The sequence below is a fragment of the Grampus griseus genome (genome assembly GCF_964374135.1).
Source record: "Grampus griseus genome assembly, chromosome: 12".
Classification (NCBI taxonomy): Eukaryota; Metazoa; Chordata; class Mammalia; order Artiodactyla; family Delphinidae; genus Grampus; species Grampus griseus.
In genome coordinates this window covers 85327015-85343507 of record NC_139006.1, presented here as the reverse complement: position 1 = coordinate 85343507, position 16493 = coordinate 85327015, and positions in this window count along the sequence as shown.

Sequence of the window (16493 nt, the reverse complement as noted above, 5' to 3'; positions counted from 1 at the left end):
ATTTGTTCCTTTTTATTGCTGAGTAGTGTTCCACGTCATGGCTGCTTCACCAGCCACCATTGTAGAACATCTGGGTTGTTTCTAGTTCTTGACTATGACAAATAAAACTTTTGTATGCAGGTTTTTATGTGAGCATACATTTTTATTTCTCTGGGGGTCAATGCCCAAGAGTGAAATTATTGGGTCACATGGTAGTTGCCTGATTCGTTTTTTAAGAAAGTGGCAAACTTTCTCCAAAGTGGCTGTACCATTTTGCATGCCCACCAGCAAAGCATGAGTGATCATTTCTCCTCATCTTCGTCAGCATTGGGTGTTGTCATTATTTTTTATTTTAGCCACTCTGATAGGTGTGTCATATATCCCTGTGATTTTATGTGCACTTCCCTAATGGCTAAGGATGTTGAGCATATTTTCGTGTGCTTGTCTGCCTCCTGTAGGTAAAATGTCTCTCTATACCTTTTGCCCATTTTCTAATTGGATTTTTGTGCTTTTACGACTGAATGTTGAGAGTTCTTTAAAATAGTCTAGAAATTTAGTGCTTGCCGATATATGCACTTTGCAGGGATGCTCTCCAATTCTGTACCGTGTCTTTTATCTTCTTAGGATCTATCACACAACAAAAGTTTTCCATTTTCGTGACGTCCAATTTAACCATTTTCTCTTTTACGAGTCGTGCTTTTGTTATGAAGTCTAAGAACTTTCGGTTGTCCCCATGTTGCAAAGATTTTCTCCTACTTTTTTTCTAAAAGTTTTGTTTTACATTTAAATCCTTGATCCATTTTGCATCTATTTTTGTATAAGATGTGAGGTTTCAGTTGAGATTCCTTCTTTTTTTGCCTATGGCTATCTAACTGTTCCAGTACCATTTGTTGAAAAGGTTGTATCTCCTTCACTGAATTGCTTTTACACCTTTTTCAGAAATCAGTTGAGTGTACGTGGGGAGAGAGGGGGTCTCTTTCTGTTTTGCTCCATTGATCTACATGTCTATCTCTCCAAAACATATTTAAATATACTTGTGTAGCCAAGCTCAAATATAAGTGAACATCTCTTTGAAAAGAAAAAAAAACACAGAAATGAGTGGATCTGGAGTAGGTTTCCCACCCAGAAACATGCAGAGGCAACTAGAAGCCCAGCTCCTGTGCAGGAACAGGACACAAAGCCCCCCCGTGGGTGAAAGGGAAGGAAAGCCATCCTCACTTCTGGAGCTGAGGTGGGGGTCCCCCAACCACCAACAGGAGCTGATGAAAGTTCTCTGATGTCCAAGGAGATGCATAGCCGTGAGGGTGAGAGGAAGCAGAGAAAGCACCTGGACAGACCTGGACCAAGTCACTTTCTAGCTCAGGGGCTACATCTGCAGTGCCCCCAACATCAGCAAAGGAGAGGAGCCTCCGGAGAAGACCTGGATCGTGACTGGAGGGACAGAGGAGGTGAATTCAGAGAAATCAGGGAGAAAAAGAAGCTCACCAATAAAATTTCAAAATGCATGTCACTTAAGAAATGCAGAGAACAAAGTCCACAGTCAAGATATGAGATCACACCCAGTGAAATGGAAAAAAATTAATCTCAAAATGACTTTTAAAATAGACATGCATAAGGTTCAGAGAAGTAAAGGAAAGAATAAGTTCCAAGAAAAGAGCACGATTCATTAGCTATTGCCACAATAATGCTATGTAACAACAATAACAGAAATATGCAAAATCTTGGTAGCGTGAAAAGTAAGTGTACATTCGCTCACGTGTCTGGGTGAAGCCTGTGCTCTGCCGATCTTAGCTGGCCGGCTCCCACGTCAGGGTGGATCCTCAGCTGATGGGACCAGTGATTCAGCTTTACTCCACATGTCTCTCATCCTACAGCAGGGTGGCCTGGACATATTCTCATGGCAATGGCACAGGAGCAAGAAAGCAAGTGCAAACATCAAGGCCTCTAAGAACGGGATCACTGCCACTTCCACTGCACTCTGTGGGCCCAGGCAAGTCACAAAGTGAGCTGGACTAGAGGAATGAGTAAATAGACTTGGCTTCTGTAGAGAGAGGAACTGTTGCTTCAGGAAAAGGCCAAGAATTGGGGCCATTAAAGCACTCAGTCTGCCACAATGCACAAGGAATTATGAAATAAAGATAGGTAAGTAGGAATCATGAACAAATGAACATGAACAAGCGATAAGTGAGAAACCCAGGAAGTGAAAAAAAGTCACAAAATTAAAACTAAGCCAACAAAGTAGACTCTAGGCTGACACAGATGAAGAGGGCATTAGTGAGTTGGAAGATGATACTGAGAAATTTATCAAGAATGCAGCAGACGTAGGGCTTCCCCGGTGGCGCAGTGGTTAGGAGTCCACCTGCCAATGCAGGGAACACGGGTTCAAGCCCTGGTCCGGGAAGATAGCACGTGCCGTGGAGCAACTAAGCCCATGTGCCACAGCTGCTGAGCCTGCACTCTAGAGCCCACGAGCCACAACTACTGAGCCCGTGTGCCACAACTACTGAAGCCTGCACACCTAGAGCCCATGCTCTGCAACGAGAGAAGCCACCGCAATGAGAAGCCCGCGCACTGCAACAAAGAGTAGCTCCTGGTCGCTGCAACTAGAGAAAACCCGCGCGCAGCAACAAAGACCCAATGCAGCCTAAATAAATAAATAAATAAGTTTTTTTTTTTAAAAAAGAGAGAATGCAACAGAGGTAGACCAAATGGTAAGGAATGTAAAAGACAAATTAAGACCCGGAAAACAGATTAAGAGGCTCCAACCTTGCTGAAGGAAAAACAGACACAACAACAGAAAAGGGATTATGCAAAAGGCGTAAGAGCTGAGAACTTTTCAGAGCTGAAGGCAGACAGGAAGCCCTTGGTTGGAAGGCAAACATTGGGGAGGGGAGGGGGAGGCAGGGTGGAGGATTCAACTGGGAGATTGGGACTGACATATACACTGTACTCTCTATAAAATAGATAACTAATAAGGACCTGCTGTAGAGCACAGGGAACGCGTCTCGATACTCTGCAATGGCCTATATGGGAAAACAATCTAAAAGGGTGGATACGAGTATATGTATAACTGGTTCACTCTGCTGCACAGCAGACACTAACACAACATTGTACATCAACTAGACTCCAATAAAAATTGAAAAAGAATGAAAAAGATTCGACAATGTCTTTTCATGGCTTGATAGATCATGTCTTTTTAGTGCTGACTAAAATTCAATTATCTAGAAAAAAAAAGAAAGCAAACACTGGATGCCGGTAATAAAAAATATAAACAAATCTACACCTAAACACACAGCAGTGAAGATAAAGAACATTGACTAGAACAGGCAAATTTCAAACCAGACACAAAAGAGGCCAGAGCACAATGACATAATATCATCTCTGTTGAAGAAAAGATGCTACCAGCCCAAAATTCTGTATCTACACAAACTGTCACTGAGTAGTGAAGGTGGAATAGAGGCATTTTCAGACTTACAAAAACTAATATTTTGTTAACCACAGAACCCTCACTGGAAAAAAACAAACAAAAAAAACCTACTAAAGAATGTGCTTCAATAAGAAGAAAAGTAAACCCAGAAGGAAGGAGCAGCATATAAAAAATTACAGCAAGCTGGGCTTCCCTGGTGGCGCAGTGGTTGAGAGTCCGCCTGTCGATGCAGGGGACACGGGTTCGTGCCCCGGTCCGGGAAGATCCCACATGCCGCGGAGCAGCTGGGCCCGTGAGCCATGGCCGCTGAGCCTGCGCGTCCGGAGCCTGTGCTCCGGAACGGGAGAGGCCACGACAGTGAGAGGCCCGCGTACCGCAAAAAAATAATAATAATAATAACAGCAACCTGATAAATCAGTAAAATAATATTGATAAATCTAACTATCTACTAATATTTTGGTAAATTTTTTAAAAGAAGAGATTAATAAAAAGGCTAAGTTTTGAATTTTAAAAAATAATGAAGCAAAAGTTCTAGACAAATGCTATTGCTAATCTGATTGGGAATTTTCAAAAATTAATAAAGTCGACCTTGGCCACGGAGAGTTAGAGAACTGGTGCTCTAAACACACACAGAAGTGGGAGGTGTAAGGCGGGGTTGGGGGGGGTTCACGGCAGAGGCAAAGTGTGCTGAGATCCTTGTCTTTTTCTGAGGGAAGTTAGAGATAAAGAATAAATTTAGATTTAATGAGAAATTTGTCCATCTGTTTAGAGGTATTAGACAAGTGTTTGCCAGGTTTTTTAAGCCATTTAGGGCTGTTTGAACAATTAGCATTACTAACAAAATAAACTCATGCTCAACGGAAGATAGTATATTTCGCCATTAAAAGTCATCAGAGTAAGTTTTTCGAATCCTTAATGTCTTGCAATTCCCTTCTAATGTATTTTGCGTATTTTTAGACAGAAATAACTTCCCATTTACAAAGCGAATAGCTCTGGAAAGAGCCTGCTGATGCTTCTGGTGGATGTGAATAGTGGTCAGGAGTGGGGGTAGGTCTATCAAGACAGCACATTTCACTGGAGGCTTTCCTATGAACAAAAGTGCCTTCTTGCCTGGACCAAGCGTATTCCTAACACCGTTTGGCCAGGTGGGTATCAGGAACATTCTACGGAGCTCTGTCTACTATCATGTAGCTCATAAATGTGCCCAACTTAGCTTTTTTTTTTAAGTCGAAAATCAACGTGGCTTCTCCTATACCTCGTTACTTTATAACTTCATGTATAGTAAGCAAAGGCTTCAGAAGTGAGTGAGGGTTCAAGGCAAGTTCTAGAAGGGGATGAATAGGCAAGCACGATTGATCATTATCGTCATTTGATGGTATTTTGTCCTGATATCTTAATAGTTACGCCTACTCACTACATAAAATTTGGGAATATGTTAAAAGAAGAAAAACAAAACTTAGCCATCATACGGCCACAGCGAGTCCTTCTAGCCTTTTCCAAGCGTCAGTACGATCTTGGTGATCATCTACCGAGCGCTAGCTCTTCGTCAAGCGTCATGCGAAGTGCTTCATACCATCGTCCTCCCAAATATTTGCTCTTGAGGAAATGAAGACCCAGTGGTACGAGTCTCCTGTCAAAATCACACACCCAAAGGCAGGCAGGTCCTAGAGTCAGAGGCGATATCCGCCTTGAAAGCTGTGGTTTTCTCCGCTAACACTGTTGTCCTTCTCCCTTCCCCCGTGAAAGCTAAATATTATTATCCTGCCACTTTTCAGATGATTCACTGAGGCTCAGAAACGCTAAGCCAACCGCCACGTGACGGAGCTGGAATCTGAACCCAAGTCCACCAGACTTCAGAGTGGTCTTGTCCACCTTTTGTTGCTCCAATTCTAACCACATTAGGATAACTGAAGGAATACCGTTGTTCAGAGCTTGATTAAAGAGCAAAGGCGGACCCCCAGGTCCAGATGACAAAATCGGCTCGTGTGACCTTTGCCACCTGTCTCTTCTGAAGTCCCATGGGGATAAAAGTACAGAAGCATAAAAATAAGGAAACAATAAGAAAGATGAAAGGGGGCGGAAGGAAGGAAGGAAGGGAAGGTGGGAAGGAAAGGAGGGAGAGAGGGAGGGAGAAAAAGAAGGAAAAAGGGATATTCTTTAGATGTAGTAATTTTTTTCAGTCATTTTCTTACACCTAGTCTGGCAGCAATGTATTTTTTAACGACTTGCTGTTATCAGTTCTTTTCAAAGTAGTAAACCTAGACTTAGTGGAAACAACGTTTATTTTCCACATGCATATAGAATAGATTTATAAAATATTTAGTTAAATCACACGATTATAATAAAAAGCATAAACTGGCATAAACATGGTCGGGAACAAGTGACTCTGGGTGAGCATGGCAGGGGGCAGGGGAGCACCGTGTGCTATCCACGGACAGCGGGAACCCCCCGCCTGCCAGAGAGAAGGCAGCATGTCAGTTCATCCAACAAGCCAGGTTCTTCCGGGGCAGTTAGAAAAACATCGACTCTGAATTATTTTTTAAAAAGCCATCATAAACTTGAAGAAAAAACCAAACAAAATAAAAAGCGATGGTCAAAATACAGAGCAAACAGAATGTTGACCTCACCAGCATCAGCTCTGTCCTCAGAGTAAAAGTACAGGTTTTGATGGTTATGCACCATCAAAGCCCCCGGAACTGACTTTCTTGCTCTGGTTCCATCATCACAGCAGCACCATGAAGTCCATAACTACATTTATCTGCTTTGCACATCTGGAGAGACAGAGCCTGGGGGACCACGTGGTGAACCAGGGTCCTCTGGGACTTCAGTGCTGACACCAGAGCTGACAATCTCAGCCTTGGAAACTGCGTGCTCCTGGCAAGACCCTCCGTCCATCCCTCCCAGACGTTCCCAGCCTCCACCCCGGCCAGGTGCCTTGCTGGCCACAAGCACTAGACCTCTCCCAGCTCATTGGGGACCATCGTCCCCAAAATCTCATCCCCAGAAGGCTCTGTCGTCCCCCACTCTGTGACCCCAGCACTCAGTCTCTGGTCAGTCCCCCGTCTCCTCTGCCTCTCACTGACTTTGCCCCCCTCCTTTCAGCTGCCCCACATGCGGCTCCCCCCAAGGAACACCTCTGCCCACAGCCCTGCTGGGCTTTCTCTCGCACAGTCTGAAAGCGAGGCGGGGCACCTTCCGTGCTTCTTGTCACTCCCCTCCTGCCTCCCCAGAGCACCCAGCTCTGAACCCCACGCCGTCACACTAAGCCGCCACGACCCCTCTTGGCTGCAGTCATCCGCGGGCTGCCATCATTCCTTGACAACTTTGGCTCCTCGCTCCCTGAGCTCCCTCTAACGTGACTCCAGCCATGCTTCTTAGAGATGTCTGCATCCTGGCAGAGGACCTTTCCACGCCCTGACCTCTCGGCTTGTGGACCTCGTCTCCTCCAAAGACTGTGTTCTCTACTCCGGGGGGTCACCCCCTAGACCTTGCATCACCAAACACTGCCCCCCCTCCAAGATCTCAACGTCAAGCACTGCCCCCTGGACCACCTCCTCCTGCCTTTCCAGCTCATTCCTTCTAGTTCCCCAACTCTGAAGACCCTTCACCCCACCAGGACCGAAACCTATTGCCCCAGTGCCACCACCATCGCTCAAGTGCCCTCATTCCCTCCTTCCCCAGCTGCAAGTTCACGGTTGGTCCTTGTCATCACCTCAGTTAGCTCGCCCTCTCCCTCTGGAATGTTCCTCCCCCCACAACACCACACGGCTTCTTCTTTTATCTCCTTCTGGTCTTTACTCATGTCACCTTCGCGGTGAGGTCCTCTTTGGCGATGCTCTGGAACCTTGCGATACACACACACACTGCTTCTCTGCCTTACTTGTCTGCATTGATACCAACACCTTATGGGTCTTGTTTAACCACTGTCTCTCCATGATGGAATGTCAGCCTCACAGGGCAAGGATTTGGGGCTCTTTTATTCACTGCTATATTTTAAAAGCCTAGAAAATGTCTGGTCCATAGTAGGCACTTAAAAAATAAGCATGAGTGAATGAATTAACTTGATTTTAGGGAATCGACATCGTTTTAGAACTCAACTGATTTTGCCACTGGTTTGAGGGTCCAGGTGTCACCCACTGGAGCTGCAGAGAAGGAAATGTTTCCCATGTTCTACTTGGCCCTTACGAAGCACGATTTATATAACACATAAACACAGCCTTTTCATTTTAAACTTTGGGAATCCACCTGAACAAACTTGTTTGTGGTCGTAGGATATAACGTAAATGTTAACAGTTGTAAAATTGCAGCTGACGGAAAGCAGGATGTGGAAACACAGGTAGGAGTGTTAACCATCTTCATCTTAGGTGGAAGGGAGTCACGGAGACGGAGCAAGAAATAGAGGCTGAGGGTGTTTGTACTTAAAGTCACAAAAGTAACCATAAGAAAAATGAAAAATAACAGTAAAAATAGCAAACTTTGTGAAGAGGCTGAGAGGAGGAGGGTTTCGAGGGGAACCCCGTCCTCACGTTTTCACACTGGAGTGCAGGTTGGGTGGGGCACCATCCGGGCTGCAGAAACGAGGAGCCGTGGTGACAATGGTGACAATGGCTTGAAAAAGACAAGCGTTTGTTGTTTCTCTTCAGCAGCATCCAGGGGTAGGTTGGGGGTCCCAGCCAGGGAACAGTCTTTACTGCCCAGGGTCCTTCTGGAGGCAGGACCCTCCACTTCTTGGGCTGCGCCCCTACGGTATTGCCTGCAACTGCTGGGTTGAACCCGACTTTTCACCCCAGCCCCTGGGAAAGAGGAAATGAAAGACACTCACTTTCCTTTCAAGGACGTGACCCAGAAAATGTAAAAATTAATATTCTACTTCTGCTCACATCCACTGACCAGAGCTTAATCACAGGGCCACGGGAGGTGCACCTACAGCTTGGTGGGGAAACAGCATTTTCTTTTCTATTTTGACCACACTGCAAGGCATGCGGGATCCTAGTTCCCCGACCAGGGATGGAACCCGTGCCCCCTGCAGTGGAAGCGCAGATTCTTAACCACTGGACCGCCAGGGAAGTCGCCAGCTTGGTGGGGAGAAGGAAGAGAATGAATGTTGGAGGCTAATTAGCAGACGTCAATGAATTAATAGACACTATACAAAGCTATAAGCCAAAAAATAAGTACAGAAGCGACTTCTTCAGGTTTCTGCTGGTCAAACAGGACGGCTAAGCCCCAAATTCTCAGTTGCTTAAAAAAACAAAGGTCTTTCCATGTTTATGCTACATGGCCAATCTGAGGGTCTACTCCTCATTAACTCAGGGATGCAGGCTGCTGGGGACGGTTGTTATGGCGACAAGGGGAAGGAATCGTGTCAATCATTGCTATGGGTTGAATTGTCTCCTTCAAAAAGATACGTACAAGTCCTAACCGCCTAGTAACTCATGATGTGACCTGATTTGGAAAGAGGGCTGTGGCTGACATAATTAGTTCAGATGCAGTCATACTGGAGTAGGTGAGCCCTAAATCTAACATGACCGGGGTCCTCATAATAAGAGGAGAAGGTACAGACACGGAGGAGGAGGCCACGTGATGAAGGAGAAAGCGATCGGAGGGATGATGCCACAAGCCAAGGGACGGCAAGGGTAACCCGGAGCCTCCAGATGCTGGAAGAGGGAAGAAAGGCTCCTCCGCCAGAGACTTCAGAGGGACGGCCTTGCTGACAGCTTGATTTCAGAGTTCCAGCCTCCAGAACTGAGACAAGAAGTTTCTGTCGTTTCAAGCCACCTGGATGGTGTTACTTGGTTATGGTAGCCATAGCAAACGAAAATATACCAGCTCTTAAAGGCTTTGCCGAAAAGTGACCCCCAACACTTCCTCTCACGTTCCATGAAAGCCACGCCTAACTCACAAGGGGGAGAAGAGCTAATCGTGGTATCCTGTGCCTGTAATCTCGGCAAGCAGTCTTCACGATTAACAGGAAGCCAAGTCTACAACAGGAGATGCTGGTGGTCACTGCCTTGACTTCCGGAGATGCCATTCCCATCACCATCCCGAGCACAGGGCTATATATATATATATAGCTATTTTATATACATATATATGTACGTATATACATATATGGAGAGAGATTTATATATATTATATACACAGAGGGAGAGAGAGAGATTTATTTTATATATGTTCCATTTAGTTTTATTTCTCTAAGAACCCTAGTACGTGTATGGTCAGAAGTAATATATATATAGTGATATTGTGCATACATGTGTGTGTGTATTTTTTAAAAACTAGTTCCTTTGTGCTTGTGAGTCTGTGTTGGCTAAACAGGCCTTAGGGTTACCAGATTTATACAGAATCCAACAAGATGTCCCTCACAGGTCTCAGCATCAATTTAAAGCCTCCTACTTACTGCTCTCAAGATTACCTAAAGGAGAGAAATTGATCACAGGTCCAGGGGTCCCATAAGAGGATATTTCGTCAGAAATCTTTGCCCAAAATTGATTGTTGGATACGATAATTAAAACCCGTCATTGTTTTAGATAGACTTTCACCACTATAAAGAAAGGAGGCCAGCCCCATATGAGGGAAAGCAGACCTCATATCGGATTTATTTGGAAATGGGGGCAGGAATGTTTAACTAGCGGATGGAGTGGGGAGGAGACGAGGCTGGGAAGAGAACATGAGTCAGCGGGGTGAAAGGCCTTTACCATTCGGTTTCCTTTTAAGTACAGTTAAGTATGAAATCTCTCCTGCAATCACAAACCCTTGTAAACTAAGAATTTCATGTCAACTTGCATCTGTGCTGTTGGGTTCATCTCATTTTAGAGTTAAGTTTTGATACATGGCATTATCTGTGATTAAACGGTAATGACTCTAAAAACAAGGTGGAACGCTGGCACGGGAGCAGATCTCAGAAAACTCGTTTTGCATTTTTGGGCATTGTTTTGTTTGTTGTCTGTGATTATGTTTTGATGTTCTGTTTATCTTTAAACCTTTATCACCAAAGTACTCAATAGCCCAGCCAAGGGGCAGAGGCAGGTGTGGGGGGCCTTACGTTTATATTACTTAGGGACCTTCTTTAAGAAAATTACAGGACTTCCCTGGTGGCGCAGTGGTTCGGAGCGGCTGGGCCCGTGAGCCATGGCCGCTGGGCCTGCGCGTCCAGAGCCTGTGCTCCGCAACGGGAGAGGCCACAGCAGTGAGAGGCCCGCGTACCGCAAAAAAAAACAAACAAACAAAAAAGGAAAATTATAGAAAATATTGTTCAATACAAATCTTACAACCACATAAAGACATTACTTAGAAGAGACTGTGCAAGTGAGGGACCCCGAATATACACCTCCTTATCTTCCTCCCGATTCTGCTCTGGTCTCACCTGCCCAGTCAGGCGTCCCTCAACCATCTCTTCCTGAACCCTCAGCCTCTAAGTCCCAGCCCTATGAGTAAAGCCCTGCTACCTTCTGAAACAAGTTCCTAATGCCAACATCATTCATTCTTTCATTCATTCCATAAATGTTCACAGCGCACCTGTAAGGAACTCCAGCCCCCTAGACTCTCCAACGCACGACCCCTGCTCCCAGCACGGCTCCGAGATGCACACCGAATGCCCCAGAAGTCTGGGGCTGCGCGTCTACGTCATCCCTTGGAAGTCTTCCAGAGGGAGCTGGTGTCTGAACTCAGGCTTGAAGCACGAGTGGGAGTTAAATAAGGAAACATGTAGAAAAGATATCTCGGTAAAGGAGAAAGGTAAACAAGAACATAAAAAGTAAATTAAATACGCACACACACAAGCCCCTTCCCCTAGAATGGGGGTGGGCTCTCCGTGAGGTCGCCTTCCCCCTCTCTGCACCTGGAGCAGAGCTGTGTGCAGCCCCCCGGTGAGCTGTGAGCCCCCCAGCTCCCGGGGGCATCCTTTGCTCTCATTAGATGGGCAGCCAGGATGGAGACAGTGCTCCTGACTACGGCACTCAAACAAATGGGGGGGGGGTTCAGAGAGGGGCAGGGAAGCAAAGCAAACCTATTGATAAGATTCTGCTCTTTACTTTTTGAGCCTTCAAATCTAAGCTGTGGTCACTTCCTCAGAGAAGCCTCTGGTTCTCATGACGGCAGGCCCACCTCTCGCCCTGGTGGCGCTTACCATTCATATAATTATCCCTGTAGCTGTGTGGATCCTTGAGTATAAACAAATGAACGGAAGGAGAGAGGGACAGAGGAAAGGGGAGAGGGAGGGGTGGAGGGAGGGAGGGATGGAGGGATGGTGGGATGGAGGGATGATACACTGATAATACAATAGTCCAAATTCCAGCTCAAAAATTAAATACTCTCACAGGACTAGAGGAAATTCTCTACGTCTATCGATCCCTGAAGAGCTGTCTGTATGCAGCATCTATAAGTTCTTCAAAAAATGACTTATAATTCCCCGTATTTACCTAAGTTGGTGTCCTTGAAAAAGACCCCCAAAAGGCCCTTGCTCTACTTACGGAAAATCAAACAGAAGAACACAACTTAGTCTATAATTGATTTCTGGAGCTGACACCATTGAGATTCCTTTTTCAAAAGTTCTAGCAGGGAATGAGACAACATCGTCCATAAAAACGTGCTGTCTTCCCACCAAGCCATAACCCTGCACACTCACAGAAAGACAGCCAGCCAGGTCAGCCCCTGTTCCAACAGTGGATACACGCGTCTTGTTCGAATTTCTCATTCTGTTTGTACTGTCGTGGCGCAGGTAGAGGGTAACCCGGGCTCACAGCGTGGTGTCGCAGGTGTGAAAGCAGCATGGTCCTGCCCCACGTGGTCGCAGCCCCAGGCCCTGTGCGGAGCTGAATCGCTGACCCGCTCTCTTCCCCGTCACCGGGTTCCCACTCTACAGTTTCTTCTGAGATTTTCAATTCAATTAAGTCTTAAAACTCCATGTAGAGGTAGACCATGAATATAAGATGTCACATTAATATGAACTTTTTCAGTCAACACAGAAGGATTACTTCAAAGCCACAGTCCACACAGGTGCTGGTAAGACCAGCTGAGTATTTGCTGCATGAGACCCTCCCCGGCTGCTATAACGATCCACTTGGGGGGCAACCGGGCCGGAGCTCCCTCCGCAGCCATGGGGACGACCCCGGTCCACCCGCAGTGGCACTGAGGCCCCTGCTCCCCGGCTCCCATGCCTCTCAATTCTGGGGGCTTTGCGATTGGCTAACCACTTGGCCATCTGCCCGGCTTGGGTTTCCAGGCCTTCCTGGAATGAGGTCTCCCTCTAACAACTTGCCTTTCTTCCCTGTTTACAAGTCCATCACCGGCTCCTGGACGCTGTAGCCAGCCCTGAACTCCTGGCCACAAGGCACCCTGTGGTGTGGAAGAGAGACTCCAGCTTGCTCAGGGCATCATTCCTTCCCAAGGCGCATAGATGTGCACAGGTCACGAGGAAGAAAGGAGAAACTCAGTCCTGTGCAGGTAAAGGTGTGCTGGGCAGGAGAATTCAGATGTCGTGCCTTGTGGTGACAGTCCCTCCTAGAAGGGTGAGACAGGAGCCGAGAATGTGTAGCTTGATAGCCAAGGATGGTGAGGATTTCAGCAAAGGAAGCCTTATGCTCGGGGGTCAGGAGCAAGGGCCTGGAATAAGCGTCAGATGAGCTGCCGCGGCCCCATCCCGGTCACGTGACCACGGGCAAGTCATTTCCCTGGCGAGGCTTACCGAGGGCTTTGTCCTCTCATCTGATACATGGACATAAGCTAGTGTTGAGCTCACTTAGGGAATTAAATGAGAGAATGCTCCAGTGACAGCGCCTGGAAGGGGAAATCTTGGGTAAATGTTGTCTGTTTGTTACTTGCTTAGCAGAGGACTCACGAAAAATGAGGTCTGCAGAGCGCCCACCACTTGCTCCAATCCAGGACTCTCCTCAGATGCCACAGGAAGGGATCGGGGAGAAAGTAGAGGCCGTCTCTGGGCCGCTAAGGGACAGGGGGTCACCCAGAATTGGCAAGAGCCTGCTTTAGGTCACGCAAGAAATTGCTAACAGAGGTCACCTCCTCAGGGTAGATGCAAGTTGGGAAAAGATTCATTTTTTTTTTAATGTAAACCCTCTTAAACCTTTTTCTTCTGACATTAATAAAAATAACTTCAGAAACAAATTTTTAAAAATTGCTTGAGGGTGTCTTAGAGGCTAATAAAATAAAGCCCCACCTTCCAGAGAGTTGATGGGCTTGTTGGGAGGTACCAGCGTCCCCTTGGCCCTGGTCTGGAGCCTTCCCCTCACCTCACCGGGCAGACATACGAGGCGTAGGAGGCGAGGCCCCAGTGGACGTCTGGAAGGCCCGGCCCCTAAAACTTAGGGAAACAGCCTATTATTTTCCATTTTAACTCCTTTTTGATTGTCTGTTTTATTTTAAGAACTCAAAGAGCCAGACTTTCTGATTCTAGGCCACACAGCATGTGGGAACAAAAATTATTATCAGAGTGAAACATCTACTACATGCTGGGAAAGCTGTGTAGTGCAGGTCCTGGCCTCTGGGCGCCTCGCTCGATGTGGCGGGCGGTGTGGGTGAGGTGGCTGGCATGTCCCGGCCTCCTCCGCCAGGTTCCTCTTCCTCAGGTCTACAACCAATAACATAATATCACCTCTGACCCAATCAATAACCGGATGCAATGCCACTAATCTGTGAAAGACTAAACCGACTCCATTATTTCGCTTCCCTTCTTCCCTTTGTGTAAAGTAGAATTTGCAAATCGAACTGCACTCAACACATAATATAGAAGACATGAAATTGGCCTTAAGCCACATTTCGTTTGGGGCCTTGAAGTCTTTATGAAAAATTAGGCAAAAGCACAAAAGCCTCACAAAGACTGTGGAGAGAGGGAGCGCGGGGCAAAGGGCCAGGGATGCCCTGTGCCTGAGAGGTCACATCAGCGGGAAACAGTGGCCGCGAAGCAGCTTCAGGGCCCATAAGAACTCGCCCGTGGTCGCGGGCTTTTGGAGCTTGGTGAGACCACCCGAGGGATGTGGTGACACCACCCGAGGGACGTCATGACACCACCCGAGGGACGTGATGACACCCGCAATTCGCTCGCGGCTCCAGAAACAAGAGGGGAGGGTCGACCATGAGCCAGACAGAGGATGTGATGGATAGATCGGTCAGGGAGACTCAGGACAGGCAGGAAAGAAGACTCATCAAAACACTTGTAATTGACAATGGTATCTGTGGGTTAATAGTTCTCTGTTGGATATTGAGAAGCAAAGTCTGGGAAGCCAAAGTGAATTGCTGCATTTGGGTGAGCTCTGTTCTGAATCGCCCTGAATTATGTAGGGAATTTGGGTCATTGTGGATGGTGTGTACTGATGCTTTCATTTTCAAGGTATCTCAAAATGTATTAGAAACCTCTGCCTTTACACAACCCAAGGAAAAGGGAAGAATTCCAGAAGCCCAGCACTCTACCAAGCAGTTGGCTGGTATGTGTGTGTCTGTGTCTGTGTATCTGCGTGTCAGAGAGAGAGAATCTTTCTTTACAGTGAAAACTTCCACTTTCAAACAGTATTCTGCATACTGCACAAAGCACAGGCATAGAGGGATAGCATTCACTGCTCTATATTAGCTGGAAGATTGCTAATCAAAACACCTAAAGGGAGGAATGATTGTACCAGGGCGAGGTTTAATAACACAAGATACTGCTGTTACATGGCTTTTGCAGAGAGATGGAGAGCCGTAGGTAGTGACTACACCCTATCAGCAAAGTGTTCACTATCTTCGGATTCCAGGAAGAAAAATTGAAGAATTATGCAGACATACTGGTGGGTGGCCAGGTTTAGAAAAACATGTAGCTGCTTCTCAGTGCCCTTATTGCCCATAAAAGAACATTTCACATGGTCAACCCCTCAAATTTATGTGGACCCTAAGGGGTAAATTTCCAGTGCTGTGAATGGGGACACACTCACACAATTCTTATTATTGTTAATAGAAATTGCGTGTTGACTTCTCGCTCACTGCCCCTGGTTGACGATAAATTGTGTGTGTGTGTGTGTGTATAAACCCTAAATATCCCTAAATCTCCCACCCCCAGCAATGGCCCCATAGAAGAAAATTATTGCATGTAAACCTACCTCTATTTCTCAAGCAGTCCTTCTATGATCTTTTCCCCACTGATGCTTTTTAGATCAATCTTTTAAAAGAATAATTTGGAAAAGAATGAAAACAAGGTCAGGCTATAGCAGCTGTCATGTAGGAAAGAGGACGTGTGTTTGTCTCCTCCAAATGAGAGTGAGGTTTCTAATACCCGCTGATAGCGTGTTCACTTTTTAAATCTTGGAAGAACCTATAGCAGAAGAACTAGGAGGCCAGACAGAAAGGGGGGACCAACAAGGACGCTAAGAAAGCAAGGAGTGACTTCCCCGGCTGTCCAGTGGTTAAGACTTCGCCTTCCGATGCAGGGGGTGTGGGTTCGATCCCTGGCCTGGGAACTAAGATCCCGTATGCCTCGCGGCCAAAACACCAAAACATAAAACAGAAGCACTATTGTAACAAATTCAATAAAGACTTTAAAATTGGTCCACATCAAAAAACAAAACAAAATATCTTTAAAAAAAAAAGAAAGCGGGCTTCCCTGGTGGCGCAGTGGTTAAGAATCCGCCTACCAATTCAGGGGACACAGGTTCGAGCCCTGGTCTGGGAAGATCCCACATGCCGCGGAGTAACTAAGCCCGTGCATCACAACTACTGAGCCTGCGCTCTAGAGCCCGGGAGCCACAAATACTGAGCCCACATGCCACAACTACTGAAGCCCGCATGCCTAGAGCCTCTCTGTGCTCCACAACCAGAGAAGCCACCGCAATGAGAAGCCTGCTCACCGCAACAAAGAGTAGCCCTTGCTCACCACAACTAGAGAAAGCCCGCACACAGCAACGAAGACCCAACGCAGCCAAAAATAAATAAATAAAATAAATTTATAAAAAAAAAAAAAAAAAAAAGAAAGCAAGGAAAACAAGAGTGTGGCATCTTGGGAGCCAAGTGAAGAAAACGTATCAAGAAAATGGGAACCAGCCACAGCGCCAGGCCCTTTGGGGCTGAATCAGAGACAGAAACATGGAAATGTGAGCCCCTCCACTCC